The sequence below is a fragment of the Lissotriton vulgaris genome, chromosome 1_1, assembly GCF_964263255.1.
Source record: "Lissotriton vulgaris chromosome 1_1, aLisVul1.2, whole genome shotgun sequence".
Lineage (NCBI taxonomy): Eukaryota > Metazoa > Chordata > Amphibia > Caudata > Salamandridae > Lissotriton > Lissotriton vulgaris.
The window spans coordinates 1,560,367,011-1,560,387,955 of NC_141685.1; the positions used below are offsets into that span (position 1 = coordinate 1,560,367,011).

General features: G+C 46.7%; 1 protein-coding gene across 1 annotated transcript in view; it reads right to left on the reverse strand.

Annotated features, from left to right (window-relative positions):
• SCYL2 (SCY1 like pseudokinase 2) overlaps positions 1 to 17,645 on the reverse strand; it is a 392,954-nt gene extending 375,309 nt beyond the window's left edge. The window contains exon 1 of the mRNA XM_086918030.1: positions 17,534 to 17,645. The gene's annotated coding sequence lies outside the window, so the exon portion shown is untranslated. The remainder of the gene's footprint in view (positions 1 to 17,533) is intronic.
• Positions 17,646 to 20,945: the final 3,300 nt, after the last annotated feature.

Genomic DNA, 20,945 nt, shown 5'->3' on the forward strand with positions numbered 1-20,945 from the left:
AAGGTTGAAAAAAAATCATGTGAACCAACTGGGCGAAGGAACGAGCCCTAAATTCTAGTGAAGGTGGACATGTTACTTATCTGATATTCCCGTAAAGGTTTATTTGCAATTCTTCAGGACCGAAAAGCTTGCATGCTAACCTACACAGAGCTATACTGTGTGTTGTAATACCAGTGGTAGAGATGGGCAGGGACGGAAGGGCACGGCGTGCCCTTACTTCTAAAAATTTATTCAGACCGTTTCCCTACTTCTTGCTTTCAAAAATGCATCCCGGGACGGCAAGAATAGTCCTAATTAAAACGATAACTTTTTTCTTTCATCTTCCAAGGGCTGCTCGCACTTCTCTGTTGAACTCCAGAGGCTGCAGCAGCCCCTCCCTGAGCTCTCACAAAAGCAGCCCCTCCCTGAGATCGCATAGACCGAGGGCAGGCCCATTGTCATTCCGATTGAGGCAGATTATCCACTTTCGAAAGACAATGCGTCCCCCTCTGCCTTTAGCATATCAAGTGTCAGTGAGATCGGAGTTGGTGATTACAGAGGAGCTTTCCCCAAACAGAGTACTGTGGGGAACTGGACACCTTGTGTAATTTGTCAATGTTGTACACAGAGTGAACTTGGCAGGAGCAGTGACTGGACAGCAGAGACGACAGGAAAGGAGAGGTACTAGGGCAGGAGAGGTGACCGGGCAGGAGAAGTAACAGGCAGAAGAAGTGACGGGCAGGAGAGTTGTTATGTCAGGATCAGTGACGGGACAGGAGAGGTAATAGGTAAGGAGAGGTGACGGGGCAGGAGAGGTGACGGGGCAGGAGAAGTGACGGGGCAGGAGAAGTGACGGGGCAGGAGAAGTGACGGGGCAGGAGAAGTGACGGGGCAGGAGAAGTGACGGGGCAGGAGAAGTGACGGGGCAGGAGAAGTGACGGGGCAGGAGAAGTGACGGGGCAGGAGAAGTGACGGGGCAGAAGAAGTGACGGGGCAGGAGCGGTGATTAGGCATGGGCAGGAGCGGTAACCGGCATTAGCAGTGAACGGATAGGGGCAGTGAACAGATAAGAGCAGTGAACAGGGCAGGAGAAGTGATAGGACAGGAGAAGTGATGGGGCTGGAAAGGAGAGGTGACGGGGCTGGAGAAGTGAAGTGGCAGGAGCGGTGATTAGGCAGGGGCAGGAGCAGTGATTAGGCATGGGCAGGAGCGGTGATTAGGCATGGGCAGGAGCGGTAACCGGCAGGAGCAGTGAACGGATAGGAGCACTGAACAGATAAGAGCAGTGAACAGGGCAGGAGAAGTGATAGGACAGGAGAAGTGATGGGGCTGGAACGGTGATCGGGCAGGAGTGCTGACGGGGCAGGAGCAGTGACGGGGAAGGAGAGGCAACAGGAAAGGAGAGGCGACTGGGCAGGAGAGGTGACGGGGCAGAAGAGGTGACGGGGCATGAGCTAGAGTGGTAACCGGGCAGGAGCGGTGAACGGGGCAGGAGCGGTGAACGGGGCAGGAGCGGTGAATGGGGCAGGAGCGGTGAACGGGGCAGGAGCGGTGAACGGGGCAGGAGCGGTGAACGGGGCAGGAGCAGTGAACGGGGCAGGAGAGGCGACAGGGCAGGAGAAGTGACGTGGAAGGGGAGGCAACAGGGCAGGAGAGGTGACCAGGCACAAGAAGTGACGGGCAGGGGACATGACAGGCAGGTGACGTGGCAGGAGAGGCAATGGGGCAGGAGAGGCAATGGGGCAGGAGAAGCAATGGGGCAGGAGAGCCGAGGGGGCAGGAGAGCCGAGGGGGCAGGAGAGCCGAGGGGGCAGGAGAGCCGAGGGGGCAGGAGAGCCGAGGGGGCAGGAGAGCCGACGGGGCAGGAGAGCCGACGGGGCAGGAGAGGCGACGGGGCAGGAGAGGCGACGGGGCAGGAGAGGCGACGGGGCAGGAGAGGCGACGCGGCAGGAGAGGCGACGGGGCAGGAGAGGTGACGAAGCAGTAGAAGTAATGGGGCAGGAGCGGTGATTAGGCATGGGCAGGAGCGGTGATTAGGCATGGGCAGGAGCGGTGATTAGGCATGGGCAGGAGCAGTGAACGGGGCAGGAGCAGTGAACGGGGCAGGAGCAGTGAACGGGGCAGGAGCAGTGAACGGGGCAGGAGAAGTGAACGGGGCAGGAGAAGTGAGCGGGGCAGGAGCAGTGAGCGGGGCAGGAGCAGTGAACGGGGCAGGAGCAGTGAACGGGGCAGGAGCAGTGAACGGGGCAGGAGCAGTGAACGGGGCAGGAGCAGTGAACGGGGTAGGAGCAGTGAACGGGGTAGGAGCAGTGAACGGGGTAGGAGCAGTGAACGGGGTAGGAGCAGTGAACGGGCCAGGAGAAGGGAGGGGGCAGGGGAATTGATTGAGCATGAGCAGGAGTACTGACTGGACAGAAGTGAAAGGCAGGAGCAGGCGTTTCCCAGGGCGACTGAAGGGTAGGGGGCCAGTTTTATTTATTTATTTTATATAGCCCAGACTTTACCCGAAGGTGTCAGAGTGCTTCACAATAGGAACAGAACTGATGCATGAGAACATTACAAGTGAACAAATTACAAAAGCAAACGCTAAGTTACATGAGGCAAAAGTGACAATTGTGAGCAAACAAATACAAGAGGTAGCAAATGGTGCATTACAGGAGGAAAAAGTGACATGTGTGCAGGTTACAAAAGTGTAAAAAGTACAAGTAGAGGTAAAATTCTGCAATACATGGCAGACACTCAAACACAAGAACAAACGTTACGTAGGCAATGGTGGCACTTGTGCAAGTATCGAAAGCAAACAAAATGTAAGAGGTAGAAAACAGTGTGTCACAAAAGAAAAGTGACGTGTGCATGTTACAAAAAAGTACCAAATACAGGTAAAAGGGTAATACTGCAATAAATGGCAGACTCTCAAACCACAAGAACACACTGGGAAGGCACTTCCATAGTCATGGAGAATAGACATTTTCTATAATAAAAGGTCTTCCTTCAGATAATAGAGAGTGCATGATTTAAAATTGGAAGTGTCTTTGAAGTCAGTTTTGAAGGCCTGGGAGGAGGAGGTGGTCCGGAGCGGAGGCAGAAGTTAGTTCCAGATTCTCACCGCGTTGCGTGAAAAGGATTGGGCCATCGATCTTTCCTTCTTGAAAGTGGGAGGTTCAAGCAGTAGATTTTCCGCATTTCGTGATGGTCTAGAGCCTCCAGAGACTTTCAGTTTATTCACCAGGTAGCGAGGAGAGGAGGAGTGCAAGGCTTTGTGGGTGATGCAGGCAGTCTTGTAGATAGATCTTGCCTCGATGGGAAGCCAGCGGAGGGTGGATAACATGGGTGTGATGTGGTCGCTTCTTTTGTCCCCATAAATAAAACGAGCTGCTGAATGGAGAACAGACTTAAGGGGGGACAGGTGGGATTTGGGGATGCCAGTAAGAAGAGAATTGCAGTAGTCCAGTCTGGAGAGAAGCAGCGATTGGACCAGCGTTTTAAGGTCATGCTCCAGGAAGAAGCAACGAATCCCTCAAAGAAGGCGCAGTTGGTATCGAGCAGACTTTGCAATTGAATTAATGTGGGAGAGTAGATTGAGTTTTGTGTTGAGTATGACACCAAGGGATTTTGCGCTGTCGACAATGATGGGTTTATTGTTCAGTAGATTCATCTGGTCCATCCATGATTGAAGCGGGGAAGGAGAAGGTGAGGAGGAGAGGAGGAGAAATTCAGTTTTGGAGGGATTCAGAATCCGTTGATGTGTTGACATCCAGTTTTGAATGGAGTCCAGAGTAGAGCTTAGGAAGGAGAGATCGTGAGTGGAGGCAACCTTGTGGTAGATTTGAGTGTCATCTGCGTAGAGATGATAGTGGACCCCGGTTTTACTTAGGAGATTTCCCAGTGATTCCAAATAGAGATTGAATATTGTGGGTGCAAGTATAGAGCCTTGAGGAACACCCTGACCCACCGCCAAAGGAGATGAAAGACTGTCCGCTATTTTGATAATTCGGGATCTATAAGAGAGGAAGGAAGCAAACCATTTAAGCACAGTGCCCTCCATGCCCATTCTCTGTTGAAGAGTGTTGAGGAGGGTGTTGTGATTGACAGTGTCAAAGGCTGCAGAAAGGTCAAGGAGAATTAGAAGACAAGACCCCCACCCCCCGAATCGAGTATCCGAAGCGAGTCATCAATCACTTGCAGCAGGGCTGTTTCAGTGCTGCAGTTTTGGATGAAGCCGGACTGAAAATTGTCAAGAAGATCATTGTCCTTGATATGACGAGAATGTAGATTCTCCAAGTTTGTGATGAGAGAATCTGGATTTCATTAAAGACACGGAGGCTAGCATTATGCATAACCTTTTATTCCACCACTCCTTGCAGCACTTAGAAGTATTACATCACCAAAAAACAAACTTCTAGAACATAGAATGTTCAAACACAATATAACACTGAACACAGCAGCCATCTTCCTCTTTTACGCTGCTCCTGAAGAGAAACTAAACAAACTCCAGCTTCACGCCGATCTTCTTCCAAAAAAACCTTTACTTCTCATCTGAAAAACAATATAAAAAATATATATATACACACCTTTTTTTTTTTTTTTTCTTTTTCCAAACTAAGAAAAACTTTGACTAAAATAACAACCCCCCTTAACCTCACCCAAAAAAAGGGGAGGGAGGGAGGGATAATGCTAGCCTCCGTGTCTTTAATGAAATCCAGATTCTCTCATCACAAACTTGGAGAATCTACATTTCATGGCAAGACCGGAGGCTAGCATTATGCATGTTCAAAGCTGTGATAAAACCACAGACGACACATGCCCCAAAGGTTTCAAATAAAACTTTGCAAAAACATCCGCACTAGACCAATCAGCTGCATGCAATATCTCTTCCAAACGACCTCCAGACAAAAAAGCTTTACTTGCCATAGCACCTCTCACTGAATGAGCACCAAACTCTGCCAAACTCACACCAGCTTCAAACATACAAAATCTCACCCATCTAGCAATTGTAGCTGAAGAAACTGGTCTGAAAGGCTTTACAAAAGAAATCAACAACTGCTCATCTCCATCCCTTCTAAATTCACTCATCCTACCCTCATATTCTTTTAAACACATGGCCACACACAATTTGGGATGATCCAAAAATCTAGGATAAAAAATAGAACTAGACATGCATTTGGTCCTTTTAGTAACACTAAAAAGAACCCCATCGGGAGTAAAACACCTGTTACATCAGAAACTCTCCTGAAAGAAATAAGACACAAAAGACTCGCTAACTTTCCCGACAACTGCTTAAGACTCAAATACTTATTAGCTGGCCAACTCTCAAATAAATTTAAAATCTTATTAACATCCCACATACCATTATACCTAGGCCTAGGCGGTCTTTTCAACTTAATACCTTTCAAAACTCTACAAACCAAAGGTTCCCTTCCAATCGAACAACCTCCAACCAAACTATGACCAGCTGCAATAGCAGACCTATAACAATTAATGGTCCGATAACTCAATCCTTCACCAAACAAAATAGACAGGAAATTAGCCAATTCTATGGCAGATGCCTCCACGGGATCCAAACCCCTTTCCAAGCACCAACATGACCACTTCTTCCATGCTCCCAAATATATTTTCCTAGTACCTGGAGCCCATGACTCATTGAGCAAATCCTGAGCCTGCTCCGAAAGCTTTCCGAACTGCTCTTCTCTCCTGATATCCTCCAAACAAGAAGGCTCAACGCCCCTTCCATAACCAAAGGATGAAACATACCTCCTTCTCCTGTTAACACATCCTCCGAATCTGGAATTAACATTGGCTCCTCTACCGCCAATTCCAAAAGACCCGGAAACCAAACCTGACCAGCCCAGAACGGTGTCACCAACACCAACTCGCACTCCTGCTTCCTCACCATCAGCAACACCCTCTGAATCATTGCAAATGGGGGAAAAGCGTAACACCGATTCTTCCTCCAATTCTGCTGAAATGCATCCACTTCCTCCGCCAATGGGTCCGGCCTCCAACTGTAGAACCGATCCAGCTGGAAAGTCAACCTCGAAGCAAACAGATCCACCTCCAACGGACCCCACTCCTTTACAATTCTCCTGAAAATCTGAACATTCAACATCCAATCGCTGTAATCTCTTAAAAACCTTGAATTCCAGTCCGCAACAACATTGCTCTTGCCTGGAAAATATTCTGCTTTCAAACCTATTTTCTCCTCCAAACAAAAATTCCAAATCTCCTTCGCCAACAGAGAAAGATTCTTCGACCTGCTTCCTCCCAATCGATTTATATAACGGACAGCAGAAACATTGTCCATTTTCAATAACACATTGAAATTTTTCAAATTCCTTCCAAAACTCTTTAGAGCATAGAGCCCTGCTTTCATCTCTAAACCATTTATATGCATCGATCTCTCCTCTTGAGACCACCTCCCGCCAGTCTCCTGATCCTCTAAGCAAGCACCCCATCCAAAAAGGCTTGCATCTGACTCCAAAACAAAATCCGTGCAAATTCCAAAAATTGCACGACCGTTCCAGGCTTCCAAATTTTCCAACCACCACAACAACTCCTCCCGAGCCTCTTCCGAAATCACAACCTGATCTCCATACCACAAACCTCTCCTTAGAGCATCCGTCTTCAAACGCTGTAAAGCCCTGTAATGAAGAGGACCAGGAAAAACCGCCTGAATTGAAGAAGAAAATAAACCAATCACTCTTGCTAAAGCTCTCAAGTTCACAGATTCCTTTTTCAAAACACATTTTACTTCCGACTTTATCTTCTGAACCTTTTTTCCTGGCAAACTTAAACTTGTCTCCACAGTATTCACATTGAATCCCAAAAACTCCAAACATTGCGATGGAACTAAAACAGACTTCTCTCTGTCTACTATAAAACCTAGATTCTCCAAAAGATCCATACAAAACGAAAGCTGAGTCTTCAACTCTTCCTGACTCTGGGACATAAGAAGAAAATCGTCTAGATACATAATCATTCGAACACCTCTCTCTCTCAAAAATTTCGCCACAGGCCTCAAAACCTTCGTGAAACACCAAGGTGCAGATGCCAGACCAAAAGGAAGAGAAGAAAACTGGTACAAGCGACCCAACCATCTGAACTGAAGAAACCTGCGACTCTCCTCCGCAATCGGAATCGTGAAATACGCATCCTTCAGATCCAACTTCACCAACCAGTCCCTCTCCTGCAAAATATCTCTTAACAGATGGATTCCTTCCATCTTGAAATGCCTGTAAACCACAAATTGATTTAAATTCCTTAAATTTATCACCGGCCTCCAACCTTTCCCTTTTTTCTCCACCAAAAATATTGTGCTTACAAAGCCCTTGAACTCCTCTGAAACTTCCTCGATTGCACCTTTTCTTAACATTTCCAACACTTCCTTCCCTACAATCTCTTTTAGCTCTCCATCGAACACCAACTGATTTGGCTCCCACAATTGAACTAGAATATCCACCAGTTCCACAACATAGCCTCTCACAGCGCCTAAAACCCAACTGTCTGTTGAAATCTTTTTCCAATTTTCCTCGAAAAATCTCAACCTTCCCCCTACCTTGTCTGGGAAAAAACCAAAATTCGTCTTCATACTTACTGAAGGAACTTTGTGAAAATTGAGCTCTTGCCCTTGGCTGCCGCCCTCTTCCGAATCCTCTTCCTCTTTGCGGGAAAAATCCTGTCGCAGACTGGAAGCCTCTGAACGCAGCTCTACCACTTGACTGATATTGGGCCCTCAAGAATCCTCGGCTAGGGAAACGGCCCCTTCCCCCAGCCCTGTCAAAAACACCTCTGTTGAAGACTCTTTTTAGACTGGATTGGGCCTTATCCAAACTCGTAAAGGTAGCAACATATTTGCCAACACCTTTAACTAAACCTTCACCAAACAGAAACCCTTTTGGGTCATCTGTTGGCTCTTTCTTTGAAAAATCAGCCAACTTTGGACTAATCCTCATAAGAACTCCTTTTCTTCTTTCAGAAATCAATGCAGCGTTTGCATTTCCCAATAAGCAAACCGCCCTTTGAGACCAACCTCTCAAAAGATCCAAATCCACCGCAACCTTCTTCATCTTTGCCTCCTCAGCCATATCTAGAATTCTAGCCAAAGGCCCTAGAATGTCCAAAAGCCTGTCTTCACACTGTTTCAGAGCCTTCTCAACTCCTTTTCTAGGATCACGACCCATCTTAAATAAAAAACTTATAAGATCAGGATCCAAATCAGGAGTTAAACAAGCCTTTCCATCCAAAACAGGCCTAGAACACTCAGCCTTCATGACTGCCCTTGCCTCTTTCTCCAATGGCCTGCGAATCCATAGTTTAATGAACTCTGCAACATGTGGCAGAGGCCACCAATCACCACTTCTGGGATGTCTAATCAAATCTGGACTAAACATCTCCTCACCCTGAGGATCTTTAACCAAGCCCTTTTCCTTCCTTTCTTTTTCATTTTTATCACTGTCCATGTCCCAATCATCATCATAACTTTCAAGAATGAATTCATCCTCATCACTCTCTTTTTCATCAGAAATCTCTTCAGAAGATTCCTCATTTTCTTTTGTGCCGCAATGGACACCCTCTTTTGTGCCGCTCTGGACACCTCCATCTCTTGTGGCGCTTGAACCACCAGATCCTTTTAAAAACCTCACTTCAACATCCACATTTTTAACTTTCTTTGCCTTTTTTCCTTTTTTAACAACCTCACTATTTTCATCCTCATTAACTGACCAAAATTCCTCCTCCTCATCAATGTCAAGTTTTCTTTTCCTTTTTAAAACACTTTTTAACACATCTTTCATTGAACTTTAATCTCATCCTGAATCATCTTTCTCAAATCAGGTTCGCCTGACCCTTCTCCTTGTTCCTCCACAATAACCTCCATAATACCAACAAAAACGCTAATAACCTCTTAACCGCGATCCTTCCAAGTCCAACTTCACCTCAAAGTCAGTTACAACCGATCGCGTCACGAAAAAAAACGCAATAACACAGACTAGTCCTCAACTAAGATGGCCGCCGAAAAAACGTCATCACGCACGTATGCGCGATGACGCGACCCCCAACTTCAAGAGAAGCAAGAAGAAACCTTCGCAACACGCAGCGTCTCCCCCGCCTCGCGGACTCTGCAATCACAACGCTCGAGCCAACGCGAGACAAGTAAGATGCCTCACGAGCTCGTTTAAACATTGCCTCACAAGCTCGTTTAACGAATCTTTTACCTTGATCCTAAATAATAAAATTCCCCATCGCGCAAATGAAACGGAACACATACACACCAAACCCGATACACACCAAACCCGAAAATTGGGTTTTCAACGTTTAAACATACCTAAATGCTTTTACGCCCACTCTCAATGCCAAAACATTTAAATACTCGCTCACCTCAACATATTAATAAACGAGTAAACTTCAATACATAAAACACTCATTCTTTAAACGAGTAAACTTCCATATATAAAACACTCATTCTTTCTCAAATTAAATAACCAAATAATTCTGAGTAAAACAATAGTACTTATCTGCAAGGAGCAGCTAAATAAAAGAGGAAGATGGCTGCTGTGTTCAGTGTTATATTGTGTTTGAACATTCTATGTTCTAGAAGTTTGTTTTTTGGTGATGTAATACTTCTAAGTGCTGCAAGGAGTGGTGGAATAAAAGGTTATGCATAATGCTAGCCTCCGGTCTTGCCATGAAATTGTTTCGCAACACATCTTTCTGTGATCTTCGCAAGAAAGGGTAGGTTAGTGATGGGGCGGAAGTTGTTGAGGTCATTCGCATCAGCAGAGGGTTTTTTAAGCAGGGGGTGACCTGCCCAGTTTTGAAGGGAACAGGTTGACCAGAGTGGTCCAATAGGGAAGAAAATGGGTATAGAAGTCAATGGCAATGGCACTAGGGATGGGGTCAAGAGAATGGTTGGAGGGCTTTGTTTCGAGGATGCACTTGAGGAGGACATCTTTAGAGATGGGGTCGAAGTTCTGCCAAATGGCTAGTGATTTGCGCTCCTCTGAAGGGGTAGGATGAGCGACCTGATCCACAAATGATTTCAATTTTTCGTCAGAGAATACAGCGAAATCCGCTGCTTTCTTTGTAGAATCCTCCAACTTGGAGGTTGAGGGAGAACAGTTAGTATTCTTGATGAGATCAAATAGTTTTTTGGGTCTATTTTTGGCTGAGTCAAGGAGGGTTCTGAAGTGTGATGCTTTCCCAAAGAAGATGTGCTTGTGGTACTTGGATCTTGCTGAATGAAGCGTGGCCAAATTATCGGTGGAGGGCTCTTGCCTCCATTGTTTCTCCAGAAGTCTTAGGTGCTTCCTTTCTTCATAGAGGGATTTGTTGAACCAAGGTGCTGAGCGAATGGGCCTTTTCTTTTTGCTTTGGAGAGGAGCAACGTTATTGATTTTGACTGCAAGGACTGAGAGGCATTGGGAGGTGAGATCGTCAACATCTAGGTTCGGTCTAGCATTGGAAGTGACAGCAAAGCTGATTCACAGAGGGAAACGGTGTCAATATTTTTAGTGTCACGGAACCAGGAGGCAGCCCTCTTAGGTTGGGCTAGAGTTATAGATTGTGCTAGGTGAAGAGAAAATGGAATGAGGAGGTGGTCAGACCAGTCTACGTGAATAGGGGTAGCGATAGAAAGCATGCCTGCTTTAGAAATAACAAGGTCCAGGATTGAGCTCTTAGAGTGTGTTGATTCTGTGCAGTGTTGGATAAGATCGTTTGTAGAGAGGAAGGTGGCCAGCAAATTCGCGGAAGAGCCTTGCGGAGAGCCCCAGTGGAGATTGAAGTCACCCACGAAGGTCTGATTGTCACTTTGCGAGTGATGAAGTCAGTGAGGTTCTCCATAAACGAAGGGCCGCTGCCAGGTGGGAGGTAAATGGCATGGAATCTGAGGGGAGAGCGGTGGTGTAGTTGAAGCTCAAGAGATAGGCATTCAAAAGTGTGGAAGGCGCTGATAGGAGAAGCCTTAAGTTGAAGGGAGTTTCTAAAGATGACTGCAACACCTCCCCCAACTTTGACAATTCTGTCATTCCTAAAAATAGAATAGCCTGTGGGTAATAGGAGATCAAACAGAGTGAGAGGTATCGTTGAACCAGGTCTCCGTTAGGAAGAGCATGTCAATATTGTGAAGGGGGATGGTATCAGAGATTTCGAGTTTGTGTTTTATTGCAGATCTGCAGTTGTGGAGCAGACAGCGCAACTCTGTTGAGACTGTTTTGGTGACGGGGCACTTGGGCTAAGAAGGGCGATAGGGATATTGTACTTATACAGGGGTGCACGGGAGGGTTTAGGTGAATGCTTGGTTCTGACAGAAGAGATGGTCGGAATAGTGTAGATAGTTGGGTTACTCGGAGAAGCAAGTTGAAGAAGGGTGGCGTTTAAGGGCTTGTGTGAGTGAACAATGTTTGCAGACGACCGGTTATGCTTGGCTATAATGGGGTGAGGGGGAGAGGTGCATCTCGTGGGAAGGTGAGAGTTTTCCAAAAGAGTTGAGGTGAATGGGAAAGTGGAAATCTTGGAGCTTAAAAGTGAAATGGTTAATAACAAGCTGGGCGATGGAGGTGATAAGAGAGCCTAGCTTATTTTCAAGAGAGAGTAGGGCAGAGCACGGAAGGTTGGGTGTCTCGATGGCAACAAGAGGGGTGAAATTGGTGGTGGAAGGCAGGGAGAGGTGGGGGTACAGGAGGAGATTTTGGGTATAGGGTTCATAGGTGGGGAAAGGTGGAGGTTGAGAGCTGGGTTGGTGTATCAGAGGTGAAGGGAGAGTTGTCTTTGTTGGAGTTGCACGAAGGAAAGGAATTAAGGACATATTTAGGGGGAGATGGGTGCGAATCAAGTCGGTGGGGTAGAAGGAGAGGGGAGGACTGTGAGGTGTCATAGGAATGTAGGAGGCTTGGGAGGAAAAAGAGGGGAGGTGGTTGGAGAGGTCCTGTTGGCTAGGAGAGGTGGCTGTGAGGGAACGGGCATCTGGCAAAGTGAGGGGGGTTGTGAGAAGGGGAAGTTGAAGAAAGGAAATGGTTCTGCTGGGCCCGATGGAGGGAGATGGAAAGGGTTACCAAGGGGGAAAGGGGGTAGCACAGCATTGCTGGAAGAGTGGGGAGAAGTAGAGCGATGCAATGGGATTGTGGAGAAATCGGGGTAAGAAGCGAGGGAGGAGGGGGTAGAGAAGAGGGGGAGAGGGAGGAATGAAGGGAGCATAAGGAAAGTTAACTGGGGAGAAGGTTGGAGGAGAGGTGGACTAAAAAAGGGAGTAGCAGGTAGGAATAGGGGGGAGGAGATGAGATTGGAGTACCGGGACGGTGCAGATTGGACGAGGAGCGTATTAGCTAGTGGTAAGGCTGAAGTGATGAAGGGGGGGGCATACTGTGAAGTGGGAGGAAAGGGAGAGGAGGGCACAGGGGAGGGGGGAGGGAAGAGGGCCGACCTGTGCCTCCCGAGGGTGCAGCCTATTGGAGTGTAGGGGGGTCAGGGGAGGAGAAAGGGAGTAATGGGTAGAGCTAGATGAAGAGTCAGGGGAAAACCCGGTCGCAGAGGAGGGGAGTAGGGAGGGGAAGAGGTGGTCAAAGAGAGAGAGACAGGTGTCTTTGCCTTGGATCATGACAGTACCGTTGTTATAGATTGATATGGTGAGTGAGCCGTTGAAATATGCAGAGGGGTACATTTTTAGTTGTTTCCCATGAGGGATAGAGGAGGAGGAGGTGACGTTAAGGGAATTATATAAGCTGGTGGACCAAGAGGGGGTGTAGTGTGTGAAGAAAATGAAATCGTTTTTGAGCCTCCCAAAACGACCATTGTACAATTGATCAACAAAAAGGGAATCAGGGAAAAGTTCAATAGTGTTATGCTTCAACCATTTTACTGAAGCTTTAGTCTGGCCGGGAGGATAAATGATTTTGTAGCAGTTAATTCCAGCCTTAACTCGAGTGGTGGCCATGTTGTGTAAATGAGGAGAAGGAGTGCGGGGGGGATATGAGAAGGGTGTTACTAGGAAACCGGTGGTGAAGAGAAGTATAAGGACAAAAAGGGGCACATATTCCAGACGTCGGGTGAGGAAATCTGAACTAATGTGCCGTCCGGGAAGTGAGGTGGGTATTTGTTGGGCCCTTCATCTAGGTATACATGAAGCCAACTGGCACTAGATAATATTTACAAGGGAAATGTTAACATATGATAGGACCAACTGGACCACTGTCAGAACCATCACAAAGCACAATTAGTCAAAGTAAAACAGATCATAAACGAACACCCAGTGACCACTAGTGATCACTATACTTAGCATCAGCCTGTAAAAGAAGCACATTCGGCACCAACCGCATTGTAAGACCATAATCTCAACAGACTACTATTGGACCCTAATCTCCTGAGAATCACTAACATTAGGGGCAAAGAGCATAGGGTGGAACAAAATCTGAATAGCAAAATCAAAATATGCACGACAACCTCGTCATCATAAGGCCACCTTTAGCGGTACTCAGAACAGGGTGCGTAAATCATACAACATAAAAAGCATTTCGTAGCACCACATATACGTAAAAGGGCCTGGCTCTGTACAAGCCTCGCAGTCTCCCTGGCCAACTGGCCATCTCAGAGGGGGACTCAAATGCCCTGAATCCATAATGTCAAGTTTGCTGCCAATGCAGGGAGAGTCCTAACTCAATCAGAACTGTCCCCACGGATAAAGTGGCCTAAAAGGTGCAGCTGGCACTACTTGCAGCACAGCTGTAAAAGGCCTAAACGGTGCAGCTGGCACTACTTGCTGCACAGCTGTAAAAGGCGCAGCTGGCACTATTTGCTGGCAGCTGTAAAAGGCCTAAATTATGCTGCTGACACTACCTGCTGCACAGCTGTTAATGGCCTGAACAGTGCAGCTGGCACTTCTTGCTGCGCTGAGGAGAGCCTGAGCCTTCCCGCTCGCCTGTGGCGCTCAGCAATTATCGGGCTCAATCACCGCTTTGTAGGGCAGAAGGCGTCGGACCCCCACAGGGTTGTGGAGGGGGTGGGGGGAAGGAGTCAGTCCCCGCACTGAAGGGCGCCCACGTCGGACAGTTGCTGCCGAAGCCTCTAGGTGGCCGCCATTTTGCGAGGACCGATAAGGTGTATCGGCAGAGATCAAACAGTCTCACTGAAGTTGGAGACCGACTTTATGGGGCCCCTTTGTTTCTGTTGGTAGGTCTGGGGGCGCTAGTGTATGCTCCGGGTATAAAATCACAAACGCTCACCTCACATAAGTATGCTGTCTGGTTCTGACATTGTATGCAGATTGAAGGATGTTGCAGTAGTAATCACTTGCCAGCCTGTAGGGCCATCGTGGCAGGCAGCCCCGCATCGGAGTGCTGGTACACACATACAGACAAGCCTGCATGAAGAGGTTCCCTCAGATTGCCGTGAAACCAGAGTGGAAGCAAAATGGCTGCGTCCATGGATCGGGATCCACTTTCACTTTCGGTCGTTCTATCGTTCATAGTTCCTGCTTCCAGCAGTTTAATGTTTACAATATCGCTGCTTCATAGACCACATTTGGATGTTTCCAGGGCTTGCAGATTATTTAAAACAAGAACCACTGCATAGCAATAGGTAGGCGTATGGAGCATGAATACCCTTAGTCGTTTGCCTGCAGCGCTTCTATCTAATCGCACTCACTCCACGATGGCGCCTATCTATCTGAAGGTGAGTTCAACACTTTATGCCTGTGTCCTTGTACACGCCAGATGCGCAATCCACTGCATGTGTTCTCACCTCCGTAGGTATCAGTCGAGTCCCTCAATGCCGCTTCAGTTTATATAGTGCTGCGCGCTGCCATCTTTCCCTTTCCGGGGATCTCCGTACCGTTACCCCCGCAGAGGACTCACTCTTGTGCTCTGGTGTAACCCCCTGCCTGGGGCTCCTCTCTCCGAGGTCTCACAGCCTTGATTCTCACTCCCGGGGGTTTCACTCGCTCGCTGAGGTCTCACACCCCTGACTCTCATTCTCAGCAGTTTCACTCGCCTCTGAAGTCTCGCTCCCTTGGACCAACGCCCATCACATACTCGACGTGGCCCCCGCTGATTGTGCGCTGCCACCCAGAGCCGCTAGTGCAGTGTGTTACCTTACTAAATCATGTTTATTTCTAAATACCTCTGCCAAATACCTCTGCCGCCCAGGGCTCTGCTGACCGCCGCTAGGGGAACGAGGGCTGCAAAGGACCCGGGGCGCCGTCATGCGCTGCCGCCGGAGGTCCGGTTTTGTACAAGTGCAGGAGTTTTAAAAACACTGCAAAGTTCTTTGTATATTCAGCAGGTTTCGGTCAACAATACAAGTGCTAAGATAACTTTGGTGATCAATGTACCTGCTGGAGAGAGATGGGAGCATGTTTGGTCTGGTGGCTGTTTTACTCATCTAAGGTAGCGCAGAGGGGTAATATGCCTGCTGCAAAGAACATGTACCATGCATATCAAAGAGCAATATATGTTATGTGCATAGTTCAGTGGGTACTGCTTTGTGTTCACTTCCCGAATGAAAGGATACTTGAATACATATGGCCTGGCAGTTTGGGCTGGACTGTTCCCATTGGGCGCAAGATCAAGACTGATTTGCATATGGCTGGGTCCAAACTGGAATGGCATGGTGAGCAAAAAAACAATGGATTTAGGCCTAGATCTCTGTACTGGGGTGAATGTATGACATTGTTCTGCATTCTGTCCATCACTTGTTCTTTTTGCATTTGTCACCCCGAGTGGGACAGGTATGCTCAGACATGAGTCCCGTGCTCTCCATGCCACTAGAATCAAGCTATCCTGGCTGATGAGGGCTGAAAGCCCGAAACCGGTCCTAGGATGCTTGTTTCCAGTCCAGGGAGGACCTGGCCTGGCAGTTCGGGCTGGACTTTTCCCATTGGGTGCAGGATCAAGACTGATTTGCATATGGCTGGCTGCAAACTGGAATGGCACAGTGAGCAAAGAAACAATGGATTTAGGCCCAGATCTCTGTACAGGGGTGAATGTTTGATATTGTTCTGCATTCTGTCCACCAGTTGTTCTTTTTGCTATATTATGATTGAGCAGCTAGCTGCCTGACATAAATATGAAGGAGCCTTTGTGGGTTTCCGTGAGTCTAGATTCTCCTGAAGAGTCCCTTTCTCTTCTGAGCCCTGCTTAACACATGTGTACAGGAGGAGCCCTGTATTCATGTCCTCAATGTTTGAAACAAAAATTAATCATGGATTTCTGGACAATGAGAGTAAAAGCATTAAGGTAACATGTTGTTCCTGCTTACATTTCACACGCTTCACTATGAGTGTTTGCTTTTTCCTGAATTAAATCTCAAATAAACATGTTTATCCATTGTTTTAATTAAATAACGTTATAAGCTGTAACTGGTCAGTGAAATGCTAAACGTACTAAAAATTGGTATGGTTTGCTATTTCTAGCCACACCCCTGACTCCGCCCACTGATTCAATCTTCGGTTATTCCCGCCCCCTGATTCTCCACCCACAGTTCCCCTACTTTTTTTTTCCACTTCGACCACTGTTAATACACCTTGAGTTTCGAAAAGGCAAATGCATCTTTTTTTAAAGAGAGGTTTCTCACAATGGAGTCGGTTTTTTTGCCCTAATAGACTTGTTAAAACAAAGCGCATGACAAAACAGTGGCGATAAGCATTTCATAGATTTAGATTAAACTTGGAGGCAAGCCCCTTGATCCTCATTGGCAACTTAGGCTCTAGACAAAGTAGAGAGTGTGATTTTCTATACAATGACATTTTATGAAATTCAATCGAATTCATAAAAGTCATTTTGCTAGAGCAATACACAAACTTCGAAACAAAAATAAGTAAAAGAACAATGATACATGGAGAAGTGTGCTTTAATCAAAACTCTAACATAATGAAAGTATAGGCATACTCATAACCATACTGTCATCACAAAGATAGACCATTCAGAACAGGGGGATAAACAGAGCCTCTACATATCACAGCTTGTGTATATTCAAAGATCCGAGATACACATAGCCCGGATATTTTTAAAGCCCTCCATAATCAGAAAGGCATATAATGAAAATACTACCATAAAGTTTCACCTCATTACATGACACGAAATGAGACAAGTGAATTTCTTTCCAGGACAAGCAGATTTCTGAAACAATGTCTCACATGGACAGTCTGAAGCGCCACAAGTGACATGGATCCACGTGGCAGCTACGTGATTTATCCTGCAAATATTTTTCTCTATCAGACCATATTGTCGCATGCATTTTATGTGGCTTAAAGTATGTATCATGACCCATAGGCAGCTCAAGACAAGCCTATTATTTAGCTTTAGTCCCTCCACCGTTCAGTCACCGGTTGGTTCGGTGGCTGCACTTTTCACACTCTCAATAATACTAACACACAAGCCTCCGTTTCACAAGTCTGATTTCAGAGCACTCAATGACACGTATTACTGAAGGTGTGACACATTGTCTCAAGACAGGTGCAGTTTCAGGACACAGGCTTTCTGTTTATCCATCATGCCCACCAATAAAGACCCTTTGACAGTTACAAGCACAGGTGACATACGGGAAAAATAACGTCGTGCCGTGTACTGACCTCTCTAGAGCGAAAACGCGCTTTATTTACACGGTAGAGGCTAGGGCTCATCACAGGAAGCGACGCACGGAAGCGAATTCGTCACGTGACAAAACGTCCAGCTGTGCCCTGCGCCTGCGCAGTTATCTGAATGACTGCCCCACCTCCGCCTGTGACAGCTGGCTCTGTGAGTGGACGGAGAGCTGAGCTAGTGATTCGCCCACGGTGAGCAGAGGGAGAGAGAGGAGGATGGGAGGCGGGTTCGAGCCACGGGAACATTAGTTCAATTATTGCATACAACCGCTGACCGCCGCTAATAACCCCCTTGTCACCGAACGGATGCAAGAAGACGAAAGTGTTCTTGAAGCAACCTCAATGTTGTATAGGAATAAGAACTGTTGTACGGTGTTTGAACTAATAAGGTAATGTTTTAACTCAGTGCGTTAAACGGAAAAAAATAAGTGCAGGTACTCACCAAATTGAGTTATGGACTAGGGAGCGGGGCTATGGGGTGGGGCTACTGGAAATGCTAAGGGACGCGGCCATAGGCACACATTTAATTTGAGTGAGATTCAATTGATGCGCAGATGTGCAAAATTATACTGAGATGCAAAACATACACTCAATGCAAATTGGCTTCTAATCTAGCCTGAGGACAATTGGATTACCCTTCACTAAATAGACCAACAATCTTCACAGCAGCTAAGTCTACTCACAAAACCCAGCAAAAGTGATGCAAGCAGATGAAATCGGAGTAATTGTCCTATTACAGGGTCCCCCCTGAGACTGCAGTGTCCCTGCCTTCTCAGAAGAAAAAGAGTGGGTGCCAAAAATAATACTGTTGAACTACAGCACTCGATTTTCACCATCTTCGTGCAAGTCACAGGGGCATTTTGGGGACCAAAGAGATGCACCAGCTTGGCCAAATTATCAATGAAGCTTCTTGTACTGAAAAAGTTCACAAAAACGAAGTACAGAATTTAGGCCAATAAAATACTACTTTAGAAAAGCCAAAGGACTTTGGTTTAAAATGCTAGGTTCTTTCCTAGATCAGGTGGCCTTGTGAGTTCTAGAGCTTTAAGGTACAGACTGCCCACTCATGGTCTTAGAGAACTTAAGATATTCCGTGGCCGGAGAAAAACAATTCACAAAGTGCTCTGTAGTACGGTTTGATCATTATTGAGGTAAAGTGGTTAGTTTCTCTTCAACTAGAGCATTATACCTTATGGTCAATTACCCAACAAATAACAAAACATTTGCTTTAGGCAACACACTTGACACACAAATGAAGCAAACCTATTTGCTGGTTCACTCACAGAGCATTATTGCTGTACTTCTGAACACAACCTCTTTTCCCACAAAGCAAAGTTCACTCTTAATTTCAGCTCAGAGTATTTCTTACTGAAAAAGAAAAATGTTGCTTCTGGTTGTAATGCCCCCTGCACCCTTCACATCCAACGAACATGACAAAAGACAATGTCTCAAATATGCCACGACTCTCCGGGGACTTGCATTTTGGGAATTTCACTTAATAAGCTCTTCGTGTTTGATTCTATTTCGACCTGCTTGGCGAGCAGGAAATCCTCACAGTGTAGCTAGCAGAAAGGGTGACAGAAATCTGCTTTCTAGGCTGGGGGCCGCTTGCACACCAGTCCTATCGATGACGTGCCTCCATCAGAATTTAAGCACTATTCAATACATATTCAGATCAACTACCAATTTTTTTTTGTTGACCTCCAAATCTCAGCTGGGGTACTTAGCTAAGCTGGAGTCTGATGCGGTCCAACGCACATCCCATTTTATATGTGTTTAGCCATAGTGGATAATTGTGCCTGTGTGATCAGGATGTGACATTCACCGATTTGAAGCTTCTCAATGATGCCGTATTTTACAGACATGTACTCGTGCAGTAGCAGTGCAGTAGCAATGCATCAGCAATAACACTAGTATTGTGAAGTAAGGCGTGTGTTTAGTTTCTTTTCTCCACATAGCCAGTGTCATGTGTTAATAAACAAGCAATTGCTAAAAACCACCAGTGCAAATGACAAGCATCCAACAGTCCTTCTCCTAAAGCCCACAGCAGCGCTGTCGTAGTTTGTTTCTTTCAGCAAGTTTACAGCCCTGTGTTTATGTCCTGAGAAATGGATTCAGCCTAATAAAACTACCAAAAACAGGCAAATACGCTCCTTTCAAATGCAAGTGAAGCAATAAACACAAACCATTTGTCAGGACAAGGGCCAGGGGGACCTGTAACAGATCAAAGGTTTTGCTTTTCCAAATCAAGTGAAATTTAGCATATACAAGAAAGAAGCACAACACAGCTGACGAGTTGGTCAGTTTTCGTGAAGCACTCTGATCGAGTGCTAATCTCTCCTCCTGCTGGCATATCAGAATACAGCAGCATTTGTTTGGAGTCTGATAAAGAGTCTGCCCACATTACTAAGCCTTGATTCCCACCAGCTACAGCGTCACTATCTATCACCACCTTGCTCCTTTATCGGACTCCAAACAAATGCTGCTATATTCTGCTATGCCAGCAGGAGGGGAGATTAGCACTCGATCAGAGTGCTTCACGAAAACTGACCAACTCGTCAGTTGTGCCGCGCTTCTTTTTTGTATATGCAAAATTTCACTGAGCTTGGCTTGCCCCATGAGTACCGGTACTCTCTTTGTACAAGGAAAAGTTCCGGTACTCAAGGGCCGAAAATTTAGAAGTGCCGGTACTCAGTAGCGTTGAGTACCGGCCCATTTAAAGCACTGTTTTAACTGAACGCGGAAGATACTCTGTTTCTTTTGAAAACAGGCTGCTTAACCTACCCTCCCCAAAAATCTTTCTTCTTTGAGTGTAAAGGGATCATTCTCTGAAACATCCGGCCTAAACTAACCCTTATTTAATGCTGTGATAGTATATAATAATAATGTACATCCTTCTTATGTATAACTAATGTATATCTGATCCATGTCCCCCGCGCAGCCGACTTAACGCTGCTGCGGTAGGACACCGATCAATTTCACCTTCTGACGCCACTCCGGCGAGCGCCGAGGCCACGCCCCTTTACCGAGGCCACGCCCCCCTCCGCCGCGCATAAATAGGCGCTGAATACAAGCGTCTGCCCAGTCTAATTGAACCTCCTGAGGCGGAAGCCGGGAGCACGACTTGATGATTTTAAAATACTAAAACTGTCTGTTTCTTCACCTGTGTACTTCGTGATTTTAAACTCACTCACCATCTGATCCATGACCCCTCGAGCAGCCGACTTAGCGCTGCTGCGGTAGGACACCGATCAATTTCACCTTCTGACGCCACTCCGGCGAGCGCCGAGGCCACGCCCCTTTACCGAGGCCACGCCCCCTCCGCCGCGCATAAATAGGCGCTGAATACAAGCGTCTGCCCAGTCTAATTGAACCTCCTGAGGCGGAAGCCGGGAGCGCG